The following is a 21139-nucleotide window of genomic DNA, read 5'->3' on the forward strand; positions in this document are numbered from 1 at the left end:
TCCCTGTGGACAAAAATTATTCATAAACTACAAAGAAATTGCACAGCCCTGGAAGAAATCAGCTTGTTAAATGGGCCATGTTCCTTCCCCGTCAGCAGTGGAGAACCTGTAAAACGCTGTTTTGCTAAAATGCACACGTGCACACACACACACACGCACACACGCGCGCACACACACACGCACATGCCACACACATGCACACGCGCAGAAACAAAGAGAAGAGAGCAAAAAAAAAAAGTAATCGGGGACTTCCAAATACTGAAGAAACATCACTGAAAACTGGGTTTTCAGCCCGTTAATGTGAAATTTTCTCCTGCTGAGAATTTATTTCAATAGGGTGCCCAGCTCTTTTTCTCCCAGTTGGAATCTTTTTTGAGAATGTACCAGTTAATAAAACAGCACTGTCAAGTGATCCTCCTGCCTCAGCCTCCCAAGTAGCTGGGACAACAGGTGCCCAGTACAACGCCCAGCTAGTTTTTCTATTTTTAGTAAAGGTGGAGTTTTGCTCTTGCTCAGGCTGGTCTTAAACCCCTGAGCACAGGTGATCCTCCCAGAGTGCTGGGATTATAGGCATTAGCCACCACATCTGGATAGAACAATATCATTGTTTTGGTAAGAAACAACATTTAGAAGCATCTTAGCCTCTTTGGCTATATAACAAAATACAACAAAATATGTGGACTGGATGACATGTAAACAACAGAAATTTATTTTTCATAGGTTTGGAGGCCGGAATTCTGAGATTAACTTGCTGGTAGATTCAATATCTGGTGAGGACAGGCTTCCTCCTGAATGGCTGCTCACTCTAAGCTCCTGTGGCAGAAGGGGTGAGGAATTTCCCTTGGGGCTCTTTTACAAGGGCACAGATCCCATTTACACAGGTCCCACCCTCATGACCTAATCCCCTCCCAAAGTCCTCACCTCCTAATACCATGAGAGTTAGAATTCCCACAGACACAAACACTCAGACCCAAACAAGGGATGAAGTGGAGCCAAAATATTCTTCAACTAAAAAGAATGCAGGTCGTTTGCTGAGCAGATAGATTCAGGTGTCTTGGAGGAAAACAGGAAATAGGCCCAGCTTTGCTGCACACATACATAGGGACGCATGGAACCTACATAGATGTGCAGTTTCCACAGAAGCATTTACCAAACTGCCTCTCTGCTCCCATGGTGGAGCTGCTGAGAATGGGCGCCTGTGCTGGGGTATTGAGGGTGGGTGTCCAGGTATATTGGGGATGCAAGCCCCACTCCCTGGCAAGCCCTTTGCGCAGAGCGTCTCCTTGGCCTGTGGGTGGAGGGTTCTAGGAGAGGACATTTTCCCATGCATCATGGTCTTCGAATCAGTTTTCCTCTAGAGCCCTCTAAAGTTCTTCCCAGGCAGGGTCCTCTCCCAGGAGGTGACAGCAAATCTGGCCCCAAAGGCTGTGCTGGGGTATGGAGAAGGTGGGTGAGTCCCCGGGCTCTCAGGGAGCATCTCCTGCCCTGGCACTCAGGGCTCAGAACTGCTTGCAGGCTCTGACACCAACTAAATACAGATTTGAGAACTTTCTGGTAAAATACACAAGAATTAAAATAGGTTTTATATATGTATAGGACTTTCCTCCAAAGTTATTTCTTTTAGGCAAAAAAGAAAAAAAAGATTTTGTTACCATCTTGGGAGAAAGAGCAGATGGAGTGATGTGATTCAACTCTTCTGTGACAGCGGAAGAATTTATAGCAATATTACAATTGGCCAATTCTTTCTATGAATGCTGGAGGGATAGGAGAGCTCGAAGGTTTAGGACAGTCACAAGTGACGATGACCTTGCCCCTGCAAGTGCCGTTTGGGGTTGGGCTCACAGAGGTGCACAGGCAGCCAGGACCCTGGGGGAACCTCCCTCACCCGAAACTGCACTGCTCAGCAGCCTTTCCCAGGCTTCCCACCTCCGTGGTTCACGTCCTGGGACAGATCCTCCAGGCTCAGTGACAAACCTATATATAAATGTGAAAGTGCTAGTCTTGCATTTCCTCAAAGTCCCACCACACGTTTCCATGAGTCACAATCAGCAGGAGAAGGACAGAGAATTCAAAGGAGCTGGGCTTGGCTGTCACCGCTTGCCCAGCTGCTCTGCATGCTTAATCTTCAAGAGTGGAGGGTGGTCGCCCAGGTCAGCAGAGGGTGGGTGAGTCCGTAACAATGAATGCTGACGACCCTGCATGCAGTTGGTGCCAAGCAGAATCCCTTCCTGTGGTAACCAAAGGGCTCCAGGAGGTTTCATTGGTTTAATTTGAACTGTCCACCCACCTCTCTGTTCTTCCCTTCTTTTAACTACACAGCAGGTCAGTTCTTTAGAAACAGCATATGCACAGGGTTGGGCAGAGGGCGGGGAGTGGAGGCTGGTGGGCTGTCAGAGGGTCCCCTCCCTGGGGACCAGCTGTCTGTTGGAGGGCCCCCTCGCTGGGACCAGCTTAACACACAGGATGCCAGTGTCTGGTTGTCAGAGGGACGTGCAGGCTAAGGGGTGGTGTCCATTGGGGTCGTGGTCCCCTTCCGAGTTGAAGGAGGTGGCAGTAGCAGATCTTTCTAAGTGATGGAGCCCTATGTGACTATTCTGAGCTGCAGGAGGAGTGGGCTTTTCCCAGTGGTGTGCACCTCACTGCAGCCTCAGACCTCAGTGCAAATATTTCCAGAGCCAAAAGGTCTCTTCAAAGAGGTGGGCAGAGGAGAGGAGATACCTCTATTCTAAGGTTTGCACAGCCTGGTTGTTGTGATTCAAATGGGCTCTCTTTTAAGGTTCATCAACCTTTATTTAAGGAGACATTATACTTGGAATCAGGGTTACACACACAGAAGGCATCAGCGGGTGACCCTGGAGCCCTTTTTGGAGTTAGTAAAACTAGGCCCAAGGCCTGCAGGGGCCTCTGAAGCCTCCAGGGATGGAAGGAAAGGTGAGGCTTCCATGCGGCCTTTATTTCTCTGGAGGTCCCAGGCCAGGGTACTGGACCTTTGGCCTATGTGCCCTTGGGGACAGGACTGCCCTCCCATCAGAAAGGTGGTGCCTGTCCCCAGTGCACAGCAGAAGAGTGCTCCCATCCCATAAAGTCCCCCTCTCACCCTGTCCTTTTTCTAGCTCATCACCCAGGTCAAGCTTGTTTTGTTTACACTTTTCCTGTTCATGAGGACTGAGTTGCAAGCCAGAGTGTCAAAGGTCACATTGACAAGGACCCCATTAACCCTGACCCACAGGCTCGGGCACACCCAGCTCCGAGGCTGATCTATCCCGTTTGTGGGATAGATAAGGGGGCACGTTGCCTTGCTGCTGGCCCCTAACTCACTGCATTCATTGACTGGGAGGTATCCTGGCCGTGAACAAGGCCCTGCCCCCACCAGTTTCCATCCTTAGGCACCTCTCCCCCCATCCCAAGCCTTGGTCTCTGCTCCCTGCCTTGTATCATGGCACAAACTACAGCCACTTTAGGGACAGGACACTTATGGGAAACGAAAATGGCCCCAAAGCAGGCCAGCACTGGCCAAGGACAGAAAGGGAGTTGACTGTGGGAGGTGCCAAGTTCAAGGTCAGAAAAGAGCAGGAGGAAATGGGGAGGAGAGGCCAGGAGGTGGGTGTACTTCAGATGGGGTGTGTTTTTGGCAGTGTCTACTTGTCTCTGGGTGGGGCCCTCCTGTTCCAGGACAGGTGTGTTTGATTTCTCCGCCGCGCTAAGCTCTTCCTCCTGGTGTTGCCCACCTCTGCCCGCCCTAGACTGTTTATCTTGAACACGTATTTCACTGTCACTTTGAGTATGTGCTTCATGGGGGATATTTTCATGAAGCCCCTTGCTGGCCTGTGGGACATCCTTGCCGTCGCAGTGCTGTATTTATTGAGCACCTGCCCTGTGGCAGGCTGTGTTCTAGGCTCTGCTGATCCGGATGTAAGTGAGAAATGATCTCTGCAAGAATGAAGTAGAGGGAGGAAAGCTGGAGTGAGGGGCTGTCCTTGCACGTCTCCTGGTTCAGCTGACTCCCTGCCTTGAGGCTGGCACACGGGACCTGCAGGCTCTGAGGTGCCGATGTCCATGGTACTGGTCATCTTTCTATCCAGGAGTCATCCTGCCTGCCATCCGTGGCTTTGCTGGCCATACCAGAGGCCCACAAGAGGCCAGCGCCCCCCCACCCAGCCGGTTTGGTCCGCCCGGGCGCCCTTGTCCGTAGGTACTGTGAGGGATGCCTCTTCCAGGGCCCCGTCTACTCCCCTTCTTCCATCTCTGCTTCCTTCAGAGGGAAGAGGAGGGCTGACGAGGCGGGCGAGGACGGCCACCTCTTAATTACGTAAGTTCGCAGGGTCAGTGTCAGCAGATAGGTACAGACCAGGTGACTGAAACATCAGAAATTTATTCCCTCACAATTCTGGAGGCCGAAAGTCTGAAATCCAGAGGTCAGCAGGGCTGTGCCCCTCTGAAGGCCACAGGGAGAATGCTTGTTGTTTCTTGCAGCGTCTGGTGGTCACCGGAAACCTCAGTGCCCGGGGCTTGTGGATCATCCCTGCACCTGCTGGAGGAGGACCCTGGGCATGAGCACAGAGAGCTCTCGGAGAGCAGGGGATGTGACTGCCCGGTCCACAGTGAAGAGGGGCAGCCACAGTGAACAGGCAAATGTGACCACGGAGGGCAGCACTGCCCCCCCCCCGCAACTCCGATTCTTGTGACTCAGATTTGAGCACCGAGGAGTGTATGGAGGGTCACCAAAACATCCCCCAGCCCAGGAGGGAGGCAGGTGCTGATGGAGAATGGCCAGTGAAGTCCCCACGAAGGAGCAGAGGCCGTGGGAGAGCCCCAGGGAAACCAGGGGGTATGGGGCAGCCATGAGGGAGACGGGGGGTGTGGGGGTGCGGGTAGGTGTTGGGTGCGCCGGTATGTGCTTCAGCCATTAGTGTACAGGGCACGGTTGTGCCAGTTTCTCCTCCACGTACACTGGCAAGAACTCAAAATACCCAGCCAAAGCCGCCTCTTCCCCTGACACCAGAGGCTCCTCCGTAAGTCCCCTGAGCCCAGGAGGCTCAGTGTGAAGGAAGAAGGGGGGGGCGCATTGACAGGGCCAAATGAGGGTCTGTGGACAGCGTGCAAGTCCAGGTGAATGGACAGTGCGCAAGTCCAGGTGAGTTCTGTTGTAGTGCTAGAATCATCCATTTTGGGTTTTTCGAGTTTGTGATTGCAGACTTTAAACTCACCGCATTACTACCTGACCCAGCTATCTTATCTGATGTTGGACAAGAGCTTCAATAAATTAGAAAGTCTAGCTTCAGCCTGTTAAGACAGGTCTCAGGGGGTTTGCTTTCTGATGTATTTTGTATCAAGTGGAGTTAATGTGAACGCATTGAGCCTTGACTCAACAGAACAGAAAACAGACACTGAAAACTTGACTCAAAAGACAAGAAAACACACGCTGGAAACAATCAGAGACCAGTTTTACATTTTTTCATGCAATTTCCAATGTTTGTACAACCCTGACTGAACTTTAGGAAATGTTGCGTTCAGGGTGCTGGGGCCAGATGTCCTGGTGGCAGAGGGTGGGGCGGGGTGTCGGGGACTCGGCCTGAAGGTGGCAGGGCGGGCTGGGCAGAGGCAGTGGTGCCTCCTGGCCCAGCTGCCCAGACGCCACGTCCTTCTCTTTTCCATCTTTATTGAGACATAATTGACAAACAGGAATTACACGTCTTTAAGGTGCACGGCTTGGTGTGTGTTGTGAAATGATCCCCTCAGTCAGGCTAATGAACAACCCCACCAGCTCACAGTCACCTTTATTTTCATGTCCACCTCTCTGCCTTGAGAGAGAGGGAACTCCTGCCATTTGCAAGAATGAGGATGAACCAGGGGGACACTGTGCTTGGTGGGGTACGAGACACAGAAAGATACACCCTGCAGGCCTCACTCGACGAGGAATCTAAAATGGCCACGTCCTTCCTTCTTCCCCCTGTCCTGGATGCAGAGACATGGGCGGTCAGGGTACGTGGTGGCTGCCTGCTTTTGGGGGTCATACTGGACTCCTTCACTTTTCACAGCCAGCCCAGTCTGGCCCGGCTGTTCCGTCCCCTTTTTTCCTGGCTCACATGGTCCTGTCTGGTGTCAGAGCCCGGTCGTCTCCCCTGTCCCGCACCCACCACCCTGTCCCTTTGCAGCCTGAACACTGGTCCCAAGAATAGTCCTGGCTCAGGGCCTGGAAAAAAAATCACCCAGTCAGAACACCGAATCACAATACAGGAGGTTGCTTAGTGAGCATAAAATTGGAGCAGAGAGAGCCGGGTATTCTTAAGGGACGCTTCCAATGTGCAGTGGTAGTGAGAGGCATTGTTCTTTTCAACTCTGGGGCTATTTCCAGAAAAAGACCTGGGAAGGGCCCTCTAAAATTGGGGCATCCATCCTCCCAGACAGGGCTGGAGGAGCATGAATGCACATCTCCCTCTCTTTCCTCCTTGTAAAATATTCCTGTCATTCTGCAAAGGCCTCCGTAATTATGGCATTATGCATTACAGGTTTCCAGACTGCATTTAATCTTTTATTAGTTCCATTTGCATTACTTGCTTCCTGATGAGATTTTGAGGAGGTGCCTTAATCTCATCAGAGATGTATTTACAGATTGTATCCTCACATGGATTGCCTCTGGGAAGGTTTCTGCTGATGAGCAATTCTGAGCCCCAAAGTCAAGTCCTAGATGTCTGATTGAGAGTCTGCAGCTTGGGCGGGGCTCCCAGGGCTGCTCCTTTAGCCCAGCCACTTGCCGGCCACAGGCCTCTCTCCACTCCACAGGAAAGTGTGGCTCCCCCAGGGCTGGTTTCCAGGTCCTGTGGCCAGAAGGACTCTCTGAGAGTGACCCCCGGAGCACTGCAATCCTCCCTCCCTAATTCTCAGAAGCCATCATTTTACTCACTTTTTATTAAAGTAATATATTAGTTTTCTACTTCCATACCAAAATATGATACCTTTAGTATCTTATAACAACAGAAATGTATTGTCCTAGAGTTCTGGAGGCCGCAGCTCTGAGATGGTGTCTGCTGAGCTGTGCTGACCCGAAGTCTCTGGGGCAGAATCCACCTGCTTCTGTCCTAGTTGCTGTGTCCCTTGGTTTGTAGAGTCATCGCTCAAATCCTCCATCTTCACATTGTCCTCCTGTGTGTGTGTGTCGGTGCCCACATTTCCCCTGTTTTTTAAAGACACCAGTAGTGTGGGATTAGGGCCAAACCCTAAGGCCATCAAGTCTTTTTTGAACTCAGTTGCCTTTGTTATATTCTACTTCCAGATAAGGTCACATTCCAAGGGACGGGGGGATTAGGACTCCAAACAGTTCACGATCTGAAGGAGGGTTTTGAGCTTATTGTTACTTTCAGGATATCTGCATGCTTTCTGGAACAATGGGAGTCAGTTGACTTGTGAACAGCACAGAGATTAGGGGCGTGGAAGCCCGCCACCCCCCAATTGCAGTGGAACATTCAGATATAACTTTTGACACTCCTAAAACTTTACCACCAATAGCTACTGTTGATCAGAAGCCACACAAATAATATAGTCAATGAGCCCATAGTTTGTGTTTTATGTGTTATACACTGTAGTCTTACAATAAAGTAACCTAGAGAAAGAAAATATTATTAAAAAATTACGTGGGACATAGATTTACTATTTGTTAAGTGGAAGTGGTCATCATAACGTACTTTATCCTCGTGGGTTTCACATTGAGTAGGCTGAGGAGGAGGAAGAAAGGGAGGGCTTTCTCTTGTCTCTAGAGTGGCCCAGGTGGAATAAAACCCACATGTAAATGGCCCTGCATAGTTCAAACCCTTGTTGTTCAGGCGTCAACTGTGCTTAATAGCAATCTGTTGAATGGATGAGTGAATGAACGGGGGTTATCTGAGATTGGTTCATCCTTCTCTCCCAGCCCCATGCACGTGTGGTAACCTTTACTACAAAGTTGCACCCAGGAAGCTGGAGGAAGCCTCCGTACACAAGAATGAGGCAGAACATCCAATCTGTCCACTTCTTTTCCAGTTGAATGGGAATCTCAGTTTGTAGAAACAATGAATTTTCTCTTCTCTTCCTCAGATTAATGAACGGTAGAAAGAACTGGAACAACAGAAACAGTACGGTTGTGGTAAAGACTTAGCAAATAAAAATACAGGCTGCTCAGTTACATTTAAATGTCACAAAACATTGCATGAGGTACAATTACACTAAACGATGTTCCTTGTTCATATGAAATTCAGACATAACTGGGCCTCCTGTGTTTTGTCTGGCAGTGCTGCGGTGGCTGGCACCGAGCTGAATTAGTGGACTGAATTGTTGAGAGTTGCAAGTAGATTCATCTAGAGATTGATTGAAGGTGGGAGGCAGGAGGGCAGGGACTCTGTGGGAGGAAAGTTGGGGAGGGCAGAGAGACAGGTGGCTGTGCTGTGGCTACTTCTGGTCTTTTATTCTGCTGCTTCTATTCAGGTACAGAGAGCTCCAGATTGCACTCCATCACTACTTCTGTCTCTTTCTATACCACTTCTCTGCTTCTGCCTCTTCTTTGCATCCTCTGGAGCCATTGTCTGCCTTACAGAGTAAATATACCTACCTGTTCTCAAACATAACTGCTGACTTAACAGTGGTGGTAGTGTTTTCTGCTCCGATCTCTCTCTTTAGGTACCTGATTGACCCTTTCACTTCCAAGACTGTGTTCCCACTGTGAATGGACTTCTTATTGCGGATGACTGCACATTCTCCAGGCCCAGGGCCAATGTGGGCTTGCATTTCCTTTCTGTCTCTTTCTGGTAAGGTCAGTAGGCCTATTGTTATTCTGTTATTCTCATCTGCAAATGATGATAATATTAGGCCAATCTGAGACATTGTGAGGATTAAATTCAATATTTCAATGACAGCATCATGGATATAGCATGTAGTAAGCACTCAAAAATGTTAACTATAATAACCATTATGTTGTCCCCCACCATCATCTCATTATCATCATCTTCACCATCACCACCACCATCACCACTATCATCACCACCACCATCACCATCACCACCACCACCACTATCGTCACCACCACCATCACCATCACCACCACCACCACTATCATCACCACCACCATCACTATCACCACCACCATCATCATTACCAACACTATTATCATCATCACTACCACTACCACCATCATCATTACCATCACCACCACCACCACTATCATCACCATCATTACCATCACCACGGTAATTTTTTTTTTATTTTTAATAAATGAAGCCTATTTTATTACTTCAAGTGTTAATGATAAAAAAATTTCAGCATAGCTGTTGCATTTAAAAAAGTGAAACTACATACTATGTTTCTAGCTCAGTAAACACCATTATCATCACCATCATCACTACCACCACCACCATTATCATCACCATCACTACCATCATCATTACCACCACTATCATCACCACCACCACCATTATCATCACCATCACTACCATCATTACCATCACTATTACCACCACCGCCATCATCACCATCATCGTTGCCATCACCACCACCACCACCACTATCATCACCACCACCACCACTATCATCATCACCATCACTACTGTCATCACCATCATCTTCATTATCACCATGATCTTTGCCATTATCACTATCATTATCATCCCCATTGTTGAAATCATGAGCATTATCATTACAATTATCATCATTTAACTGCTAAATGCAGATGCCCATGTATCTACTAGGATGACTTTGCCCCCTTAAAACCTGGATGGAACTTAAATCCTAAATCCTTATTACAGTGCTTTCACCAAAATTTTAATAAATTCTCTAGTAACTCACATTTCTAGGGCTGCCTTTGGGACAGCAGGATTCTGCTTCTGTGGGTTTACTAGATTACAGCAATTCCCTTACCAGTGAGCATGAGTGGCTCGATCTGTGTGGCTTTGGTTCTAATGTGAAATTCATCACTTACCTACATATGAAATATGTCGACTTTGTGGAACTGTCATCAACATGCTGGGGTTAATGCTGCAGCGGTGCGAACTTCATTGTAGGTAGTTCTACTCACAATGGCCCCTCGCCGTCTTCCACCCATTCCCCATAGTTCCGCCATGTCATCTCTTTTCTCACTCTCATGCTCTCACCTCCAATCCCAAGTTTTTGCCCATGTCTGCTGTATCCACTGACAGTTTACATCTTCAAAGTCTAACTTTTCCTCAAGCAGCTTATCAAAGTATTTTCCTGAACACAGTTTCCTTTCTAAAACAGTCTGGGGCAAGCTACTCAAAAGATAAAAGTTTCACTCAACTACAATTGGTTTGCAAGCCACAGTGAAGAGCCTCAGCTGTCTTCTTTTAAAGTACATTTTCCCCATTAGCCTGAAGTAATTCTATTCAACTTTTGTTTTCAATATGCTGCATCAAACCTCTTTCATCTCACGCAGGTGGCAGACTCTGCGATAACTCTGGAAGGATCAGTCCCTTAAAAGTTTTATTCAATTATCAATACTACATCATCACTAAATTCTAATTTTTTGTCATACATTTTTACTTGCACTTAATGCATAAAAAGCAACAGCACGAAAGAATCCCATTAAAAAAAAAATCTTTCTCAAGATACCACTAGGAAAATCAAAAGATTTCAGGGTGTGCTTGCTGTGAAACCACAGTGAAGTCAGCCCGGGAGGACGGACTTCCCTGCATAGAAGCACAGCTGGCAAGGCTGCCCGGGAGCTATCCTGTGATGTACCCCCAAGGGTCACATCAGCACCATTGCTAGAGATGGGGTTTGCTTCTGAGGGAGTGGTGAGGATTCAGAAGGCTGGCAGGGAGCCCCACTGATGTGTTTGGATGATGTCAACTCTCCCAAGCACAAACTCTATGTGCCAAGAGATGTGCTTGGCACTCAAGCCCTAAAATGAAATCACTTCATTTTAACACATTGGAGCTGTCTCACCCCACCTCCACTGGTAGGAGTGCATCCAAGAAAAATAATTATGCCTAGGACTATGAAAAAAATACACTTTGGGGTCAATAGAGGTTTCCAAACCTCATTATAACTCTAATATTTTGACATTGATAAATTGGATTCTAATATTGTCTTCTGGGTTAAGGCCAAAGGACTCCACAAAAATCATTAATAAGTGCTTGATAGTAAATTTTTTTTTAATTAGGGAGGCTGGGAAATTCCCAATTCTGTAACACTATAGATAGAGTTACAGTGAAATTTCATGCCGTGTGAAAACCACCGGGACTGTGCACATTCAGTAAATGCAGCTTGAAGATTCAGGAGGCATCAGCTCAAGGCTGGCTTGTTCCAGAAGAGCAGAGTGGGGACCCAAAGGAACTGGTCTGTGCACAGAGCCTGTATTCCTTCTCTCTGAGCTCCTTCCCTCACACGCTGGCTTCAGCTTGTCCCCTCTCAGTCCCAGTTCCTGTGGTCTGAGGACAGTCTAGGCCTGAAAGGGCCTCCAGGGGAGGAGAGTGCAAGAGAGGCTCCTAACACCTGGGCAAAGAGGGAGAGGGGTGGGTAGAAGGTCTGGAGCCAGTGAGCCCAGGAGAAGAGGGATGGAGCTGAGGGAAGAGCATCCACTGGCTGTATTGGAGCAGGGTGGGGGGTAAAGGCTGGATGATGTGAGGGCACCTCCCAGCCTGGGAAGTCAAGGGCAGGTCATTGGGAGGTCAATGCAGACATACAGAGCAGAGGAGGGGATGTCCTTGTTCCTACTTCAGAGTATCTTTCCAGCTGGCAGGGTGGGGGTGAGTTGTGTCTTTGAGACGTCTGTACCTTTGAGAGTAAGGTGGACCTTGATGAGGGTGGGGGCTTCTAAGGAGGCTGGTGGCCCACCCGAGCAGGTGTGTATTGTATTCGGAGGTCCTGTGGCCTGTGCTGGAGGGGCTGCAGGGGGGGGCCGTGCGAGGCTGTAGGAAGTACCCAGACTCCTGGTGCACTCTCCCTGGCCTTGCTCTGTTTTTCCATCCCCCCATTTTTGCACCAGCTCATGGCCAGCTACCAGAACGGAAGGGAGAACACACACACTTCTCCCTCGCCTCAGGAACTATTTATGGATCCATTCTGCAAATATATAGAGTCTTATAGGGGTCAGGCCTCTGTCTACTGGAAAGTAAGTGCAGGTAATGAAAGCTTGGAGGATCACACACACTCTGCCTGTCCCTGGCTTTAGGTTTTCCCGTAAACCCTATTTTCCATGGCACCAAGTACTGCCAGTGGTGTGAGACGGTCCTTTGACGTTGGGTGGCAACTTCAGGAGCCTTCATAGATGATAACGTACTGGGTAGGCAGATGGTGCTGGGTGCAAATTCCTGTTATCAAGACGTTCTTTATCACCTAGTCCTCTTGGGATCAACTTTTGCTTTGTAACTTCCTGGGGTTGGTAGAACAGGAGATGCCTATGGGACACCATGGAACTCATGGGGCCTCCTGAGAAGGGGACTGGCTAGAGAGACCTGCTGCCTGCCGAGAGTCAGGAGATTATCCATGGATATATGACCGAATGCATCTCACCCAAGGCGCTGCATCTGTGGCTCTGTACACACCATGGCATTCAATTTCAGTAACAATGATAATAAATAATAATCACAATGCTATAAGGATAAAGATTGGAAAATAGGAAAACAACACTATTCACAGACAATACGATTGACCACAGAAATAAATTGTTGGAATTAATAATGAGTATAGCCAGGTTACAGAATTAATGTATAAAATTAAAATACACATTCCATACGGAAGCAGCATACCGTTTGAAAATAAAATTTGAGAAAACAACATGAAAAATATCAAAATTTTAGAGATGAATAACACAAAATGTATGTTCAAAATGCCTCATAAAAAACTATTAGTGAGAAGAATTTTAAAACCTCAATAAATAGAAGGATTTATGGATGCAAAGAGTCAATATTGTGAGGATGTCAACTCTTGAGAATTGGTCCATAGATGTCATGCAGTCCCAGTGAAATCCAAGAGAATGTGTGTGTGTGTAACTCGCCAAGCCAGTTCTAAATTTTATGTGGAAAGACAACATGAACAGTTTTCCTTTTGCATATCCAACTTTATGTAGGCTCTGAGGTGCTGGCAATTTCTGGATCCAGATGATGGTTACATTAGTGTTTAACATGTGGTATTTTACTAAACTGTGTGTTTTGTTTTGCGCATTGTTCAGGTGCGGTATGACAAAAAGGATTTATTTATTTATTTGTTTATTTTTATTGAGACAGAGTCTCACTTTGTCACCCTCTGTAGAGTGCTGTAGCGTGATAGCTCACAGCAACCTCCAACTTGGGCTGAAGCAATCCTCTTGCCTCAGTTTTTCTATTTTACTTATTTATTTTTAGTCTTGCTTTTGCTCAGGCTGGTCTCAAACTCGTGAGCTCAAGCTATCCACCCTCCTCAGCCTCGCAGAGTGCTAGGAGGCGTGAGTCACTGTGCCAGGTCCCAAAAGGATTTTTAAAAGAGCGGATGTAAGGTTCTAAGAATGGCCATATTTCTCTTTAAAATCCCTAAGCATTGCTGGGGATTTTTTTGTCATGTAAGCAAACGATAACTTCAAGAGACAAACAGCACCGATATGGGCAACTCCCCATATCTTCTGAGACAAGGCACGTGGTCCAGTCCGCACACTGTGACACCCTGAGGACTGGGCTGCTGGAGCTGCTGTGCTGGAAACCAGAACAATGGACGAAGGCTTCTCCCTGCCTCCTCCCACCTCTCGATTCCCTTCTCTTCTTTTCATCTCCATTTTAAACTCCCCCTCTTCCTCCTCCTCCATCTCTCCCTCTGCCAGGGTCTGAATGTTTACGTCCTCCCCCCACTTGCCCCCAATGCATATATTAAAATTCTAACCCCCAACATGATGGCAATCAGAGGTGGGGCTTTGGCGGTGATTAGGTCATGAGGGTGGCGCTCTCATGAATGGGGTTGGTCCCTTGTAGTAGGAGCTCCCTCATCCCTTCCACCATGTAGGCTATAGTGGGAAGAAGGCTGTCCATGAGGAAATGGGCCCTGCCCAGACATAGAATCTGCCAGCACCTTGATCTTGAATGTCCAGTTCCTAGAACTATGAGCAATACAGTTCAGGAGCTTGTAAGTCCTGCATAAGTCCCACAATACTTTGTTACAGCAGCCCGAGTGGGCTAAGGCATCCCCTCCCCTGCCCCTTACCTGGGATCCCAGAGAGCAGGGCCATTCACTTTGGCTTGGGTGAAAAGCTTCTGAGACGTCCCCATGAGAGGGTGTCCCCTCACCTGTCTGTCCTTCTGAATATCACCACAGGGCTAGAGCTTAGGCAACAATGAAGTGCAAACACGTAGCCAAGGAGCACTAACATAGAACTCGGGAGCACCTGCAGCACACGGACCACAGATACTTCACACTTTCACGTGGCACCAGCCAACACCTTGCTCACATCAGTCTTCACCCTGGGGTTCCTCCTGTGGAATCACATTCCTATGTGTCAAGGAAGCATCATGCCTACTTCCTTTTTGCCTCAGTGGGGATTGTGACGATTACTTTTAATTAAACTTATTTACTTGGAATTCCTCTGAGAAGTGGTTTTAACTAATGCAAAAGAGTAAGAACGGTACTTCTAATTGGAATAATACTAGTGAGTGGTGTTGAAGGAGATCCAAGATTATGTGAATAATCATTCACTTACAAGGGGTTTTCTATAAATACAGCGTGGTATTGTACTGAAATTAGAACTTTCTTTTAATTTTCTTGACTTTTTAATCTTCGGATTGCCTTTAAATGTATTATTTTATTGGTGGTGACATGCTGTAACATAATAATTTTCTCTTCTAATATAACCCATTGTAGGTTCTGAGTTTTGAACAGGAAAAGTTTTCTTCAGATAATAAGGCCTTTCTATAGTTTGAGACTGTACCCTTGCAATAATAAAATGTAAAGTACTTAATCTCCTAAACTGCACAATCTTCCTGTAATATCCATGAGGGAATTCAGAGATATTAAAGCAGCTACAAGGGGACTTTTAAAGTGTTCTTCAGGTGCAGTAAGAAGAGATTGAGAAATCAAGTAAGATATTGAAAATTACAAGAAAAAATAATACCACAAAGTCTACTTAAGATTCAAGGGCAGTTTGTTTATATTAAATTTCCTACTTATTCGGAACTTCCTGAGCTGGAGCGCTGACATGATGTTGCGTTGCTGGAATAGAAGGTAGTTGCTCACTGTCCAGTTCCCTTAGTAGGAATGTGTGGGGCCAGCCAGCCTGCAGCCTTCTTGATGATTTGAATTTCCCTCATCTGCTTCTGTGACAGATGCCCAACTGGGCACCTCTGTTGGGATCCTGGATCACAAATCTCAGCCACACCCATATATGGAGTTAGGTACCAAATAGTCTTTCCATATTCTCTGAATGTAAAGGGATTGTGGGGATTATGAGCTGAACATTCTTCTGAACCTTGTAGACCCATGGAGTTATCAAGAGGTCTGGTCCATTAGAAAATAAACTGTCCATCATAGTTTGATTTAGAAGAATAATTTTATTTCATGTGATGTTTTGTCCAACTGGAATACAAGAAGGCATTTCTTATATCTGTGTTCTGCATTTCTTCATTATCATCACCTGCTAAAATAATAAAATCCAAATCTAGAAGGTGGAAAAGCCACCCAAGGTGGATAGATTTCTAAGGAAAAGGGAGATTGGAAAGATCCAGAAATTCTGAATCCGCTGTTTCTTCCTCTGCATAGTTCAGCACCAAGGTCAGTTCTAGAGGGCTATTGAGCAGTCTCAGCTCCTTCTGCTCCTCCAAAAAGCAGAATTTGAAAATTATTTGGATGTGGTGGCTCACACCTGTAATCCCAGGTGCTTCTATTTGGGACATACCTGGGCAGGGCTGCCCCTGGACCAAGTCTGAGGGCCCTGTGATGTCCCTGCTCTGAGAGTGCTGGGCATGACAAACACACTTGTCTAGACACATGGGCACTCCTTCAGCGCCGGCCCAGTCCCTTGCATGGACACCAGCAGGTGTGGCCCTTCCCCAAACTCTCCTGCCTCATAGCTGACACCATCCATGCCTCATATCTCTCGCTCCAAAAACCAGGAAAGGTTGTGAGCTCATTCTTGCTGCTGTCAGAGACAAACAGGACTTTGTCACATGGGGAGCTGACAGTGGCAGAGATGCTTGGTGGGTCTGCAGAAGCCAGGCCATGGTCTGAAGCATGATGACCATTCTTGATGTTGGCAGCTAGAAGGATAAGAGAATTGTGAACAGCTTTATTTGTATAAAAATGTTTAACAAGATTGAATTATAGTTTTTAAAATTTACATAATTGCAACTTTATTTACATAATTTTGATTTGAAATTTTTCGTTTATTAATTTCAATTAATATTTAAACTGTAAGGTTTTTTTTTTTGAGACAGAGTCTCACTTTGTTGCCTCGTATAGAGTGCTATGGCATCATAGATCACAGCAACCTCAAACTTTCGGACTCAAAGTGATCCTCTTGTTTCAGCCTCCCAAGTAGCTAAGAATACAGGTAACTGCCACAATGCCCAGCTACTTTTAGAGACAGAGTCTTGCTCTTGCTCAGGCTGGTCTTGAACCTCTGAGCTCAGGAAATCCACCTGCCTCAGCTTCCCAGACTGCTAAGATTTCAGGTGTGAGCCACCGTGCCCAGCCCTTACCTGTAATTTTTAATAAGTAGTTTAAATGTCTTAGAAGAAAAATAATTTTTTGGAGAAAGATACCAATTATTAATATTATTTTATGTTCAAATTGTATGCATTGCAAATAGCATCTTATATTTTAATTTGAAGTATTATATATAACAAACTAAAGAATAACTTTAGTCATAAAGAATAAATGTAGGTCTTTTTTTAGTAGAAATACAAAATACAGAAGCAGAACTCAGAATGAATATCTGAAAAGGAAATATGAAAACTTTAAAGAGGAATTCCCTTTTGTAAATTTCAGATTAATATGATTAGTTACACTGTTTGCAGTTGTAAGGTAAAGTCTGAGCTGAAGTTATGTCCTTTACCCAGGAAATGTGCGATGTGCCGTGCATTGTACCTGGTGGGTGAGAACTGCTTAAGTTAAAAAAAAAAAAATCTAGAAACTGAGATACTGACCAGACTTTAGCTGAATACTAGTCACATGAAATTTGCAAACAGCGTATTGTATTTTTTCATTATTCATATTTGATTACTGAAAAATTATTCTTACCAGATATAATACTTGAATAGGTTAGATAAAATCTCTTCATATTTGCTATTAAAGGAAGATTGAGGTTTTGATCAAACTATGAAAATGGACGAGACTAATTCTTATCAAATCCATAACTAGAAGCCAAAGACGCAGCTTCAGCTGCTGTTAGAATTTGAGGGAAATGATATTCATGAAATGGGTAAATTGAGCAAGAAGTTGAAGCCTCATCACGTCGTTCTGATGGAGCGCGAATGCTTCTAGCTAACACAGTCTGATCTAAATTGATGATTCTGATTTTCTTTTGGATACGCTTTACAGAAAATTTAGTATTTTGCATCAAAATTCTTTCACACAGAGAAAGAAAGTATGTATGCTAAGTTCAGAAACAAAGTATTTTGTAACTTTTTTCATATTTTATAACTTTACTTTGGCTAAGATGGTATTGATGGCTAGAAACACCCACATTCTTTTTTATTTTATTTTTAGAGACAGAGTTTTCACTTTGTTGCCCTCCATAGAGTGCTGTGGCATCACAGCTCACGGCAACTTCCAGCTCTTGAGCTTAGGTGATTCTCTTGCCTCAGTCTCCCAAGTAGTAGCTGGGACTACATGCGCCCGCCACAATGCCCAGCTATTTTTTTGTTGCAGTTTGGCTGGGGCTGGGTTCGAACCTGCCACCCTTGGTATATGGGGCTGGCACCCTACTCACTGAGCCACAGGAACCACCCATAAACACCCACATTCTTAATTATAAAAACATAACATGTCAGCTGGACATAAAAAAATACTGTGAATAATTACTACCCTGGAAAACAGTCTACATAAATCGCAAACAATCAACAGTATTCAAGAAAGACATCTGAATACAGAATTACATTAATGTGATGCTCTTAAAGAATAATGTTTTATGTGCCCAATACTGAGCCAGCATCATGATTATGAAGATGATGCTGTGTGTTTGTGGTACCACCAGTACAGTATTTATAGAAAACAATGGAAATTTTCTAGTTTAGTAGAAATTATTTCAAAATCAGGTGACAGAATGGATTAATCTGAAATATAGACAAAAAGGAAGAGTTATGAACATCATCAGGGAGGGGAAATTCAAATAAGATCCAGTTTTTAACAAATGATAAAGAAAATAAATCATACCAAATGTTTAAAAGGTAAATATGACTCATTTCAACTAGTGTGCACTACGGACAGGTTATGTTGAACATATTGCTGATGGACGGAGAGAGAAAGAAGACCGGGGTCTCAAAATTAGTAGCTGTGTCATTGATTTTATGTCTATCGTATAAACTTATGCATACGTTTGGACTTCAGTAAAAGATGTATTGAACAACTTTCAGCTTTAGGCATTGATCTTGAGTGTTCTCACCACAAAAAAAGAAAAAAAAGGAAAGAAAAAATAGAAAATGGTCACTCTATTAGGTGATGGATATGTTAATTAGTCTGATTGTGGTAACCATTTCACAAAGTATACATATGTCAAATCTTCACATTAATGATGCTGTAAATATACATTGAAATATATATTGAGAAGTTCTGGCGTAGAACCGGGTGAGGGTCGGCAAGAAAGGAGACGGGGCCGGTCCAGGGACAAGCAGAGACTTTAATAGAGGGAAAAGCAGAATGGACACTGAGCAGATGTCAGCTAGCTCCCACGCACTAGCAGAAGGCTTTTCTTAGCCTCAGCAGGGTAGCTGAATGGGGACAGCGAGTCGGGCAGGTCAAGACATGGGCACATCCTCAGAGTCAGGATTACGGGCAGGTGTTTCCAGGAAACCCTCTGGCCTCGAGGCACTCCAGGAATCCGGGGAGGGGATTGCAGGTTTCTGCCCTGATTTTCTAAAAGGGCTGGACTCCTGTCAGGCTTATGACAAATTCTTTTCCCATATATATAATTTTAATTTGTCAAGTCCAAGAAAATAATGTAGTTCAGGGAACATCTGGGGTGAAGACATTAATAATGTTAGTAAGGAGAAAAGAATCCCAGTTGAAAATGTATTTATTACCCGAAGTCACAATTCATACCTATAGTAAAAGTTTTGGAGCAATTGAGATATTTGGCTTAAAAGAAGTGGGTTTAGAATTTTTTTTTTTTTCTTTTTAGAGAAAAGCAGACTTTGCACACATGAAACATGTTATGAAGGAGACATTCCAATGCAATGTGGAAAATGAGAAGCAGGCAGTGAAAACGTTGGCGTGACTGCGAGGAAGGTGGTGTACCGAGATCCTGAGACTAACTGTGCGCGAGGAGTCACAAGACTGCAGCTGGGGAGAGGTTTCCCTACGCTCGGCAGCATTCTTCTAAATTCGGTTTTCTTTCTTTTTTATTATTAAATCATAGCTGTGTACATTAATGCGATCATGGGGCACCATACACTGGTTTTATAGACCGTTTAACACATTTTCATCACACTGGTTGACATAGCCTTCCTGGCATTTTCTTAGTTATTGTGTTAAGACATTTATATTCTACATTTACTAAGGTTCACATGTACCCTTGTAAGATGCACCGCAGGTGTAATCCCACCAATCACCTTTGATGTTCTAGAATTCAGCAATTTAAAAGAAGCATCAAAGAAATAAAGTTAAGAATTAATAACTTAAGTAAATGAAGATTAAGACATTTATTCTGTATCATTTTGTGGCTTATTTTATTTAAGAAATAAACTTTCAGTTGTAAAATTGTTTTAGACTTCCAGAAAAGTTGTGAATATAGTATAGACAGTTTCCCTTTTTATTAACATTTACATCAGTATGTTGTGTGTGCCGTAATTGACAAACCAATAATCATATATTATTATTCACTAAAACCCTTACTGTGTCAGAATTTCATAATTCGTGCCTGATGTTCTTTTTCTATTCGCAGCTACCACAATCCTGCACTCCATGTAACACTCCTGTCCCCAAGGCCCCTCTGGGTGGTGCTGTCTGTGCAGGCTGTTTTGGTTTTGATGTGACCTCCACAGTTTGAGGTCTGCTGGTCAGGTATTTTGCAGAAGTCCTTTAGTCGATGTTTCTCATGATTAGACTGGGATTATAGATTTTGGGGTAGAAAGTTTACAGATGTAAAGATCCATTCTGAGCACATTATTTCAAGGGTCTATACTATCGCCATGACTTAACTGCTGTTGATGTTAACCTTGAACATCTGTCCGTGGTCATATTTACCATCTCTCTTTACTGTGAAGTAATCCTACCTCCCCTGCTGTGCTCTTGGGCAGGGGTTACTGTGTGCAGCCCACACTTGGGAGGGGAGGACAGCACCTTCGCTTCTCCTCTGTCAAGGCAGCGTGTCTGTAGATTATTTGCACTCTTCTGTTTGAGGGACTTGTTTATTCTTCCCCATTAATTTTATCAATGGTTATATGAATTTGAACTCTTGGATTTTTTTTTCTTTTTTACAATTTGGGTTATAATCCAATTCAATTTATTGCTCAAGAGAGAGAGACAGAGAGATGTAAAGGAATTGGGTCACATAATTGCAGAGGCTTGGTAGGTACAAAACATGCTGGTGGGCAGCAGGTGGGAGAACTCGGGACGGCCTGCAGGTGCAGCCCACAGATGTGCGGGGCAGACTCTTTCTTGCTTTGGGAAGGTCAGTCTTTGATCTGTGAAAGCCTTCAAGTCATTGGATGAAGGTCACTCACATTATGGAAAGTAATTACCTTTACTCACATTCTACCAATTTAAATGTTAATCCAAAAAAATAGTTTCATGGAGGGCGGTGCCTGTGTCTCAAAGGAGTAGGGAGCTGGCCCCATATGCTGGAGTGGCGGGTTCAAACCCTGCCCTGGCCAAAAACTGCAAAAAAAAGAGAAAAGTTTCATGGAAACATCTATAATGTTTAACCAAGTATCTGGGCACTGTAGCTTAGACAAGCTGACACAAAAGTAACCATGACAGTATTTTATTTTTATTACAAATACCAGTTACTTATTTCTGGTATATAGGAAAGAAATGTATTTTT

General features: G+C 45.0%; 1 protein-coding gene across 1 annotated transcript in view; it reads left to right on the forward strand.

The window, feature by feature from the left end:
• MED10 (mediator complex subunit 10) overlaps positions 1–19955 on the forward strand; it is a 72430-nt gene extending 52475 nt beyond the window's left edge. The window contains exon 5 of the mRNA XM_053593227.1: positions 19277–19955. The gene's annotated coding sequence lies outside the window, so the exon portion shown is untranslated. The remainder of the gene's footprint in view (positions 1–19276) is intronic.
• The last annotated feature ends 1184 nt before the right edge of the window (positions 19956–21139 follow it).

This window comes from Nycticebus coucang, chromosome 1 (genome assembly GCF_027406575.1).
Source record: "Nycticebus coucang isolate mNycCou1 chromosome 1, mNycCou1.pri, whole genome shotgun sequence".
Taxonomy (NCBI): Eukaryota; Metazoa; Chordata; class Mammalia; order Primates; family Lorisidae; genus Nycticebus; species Nycticebus coucang.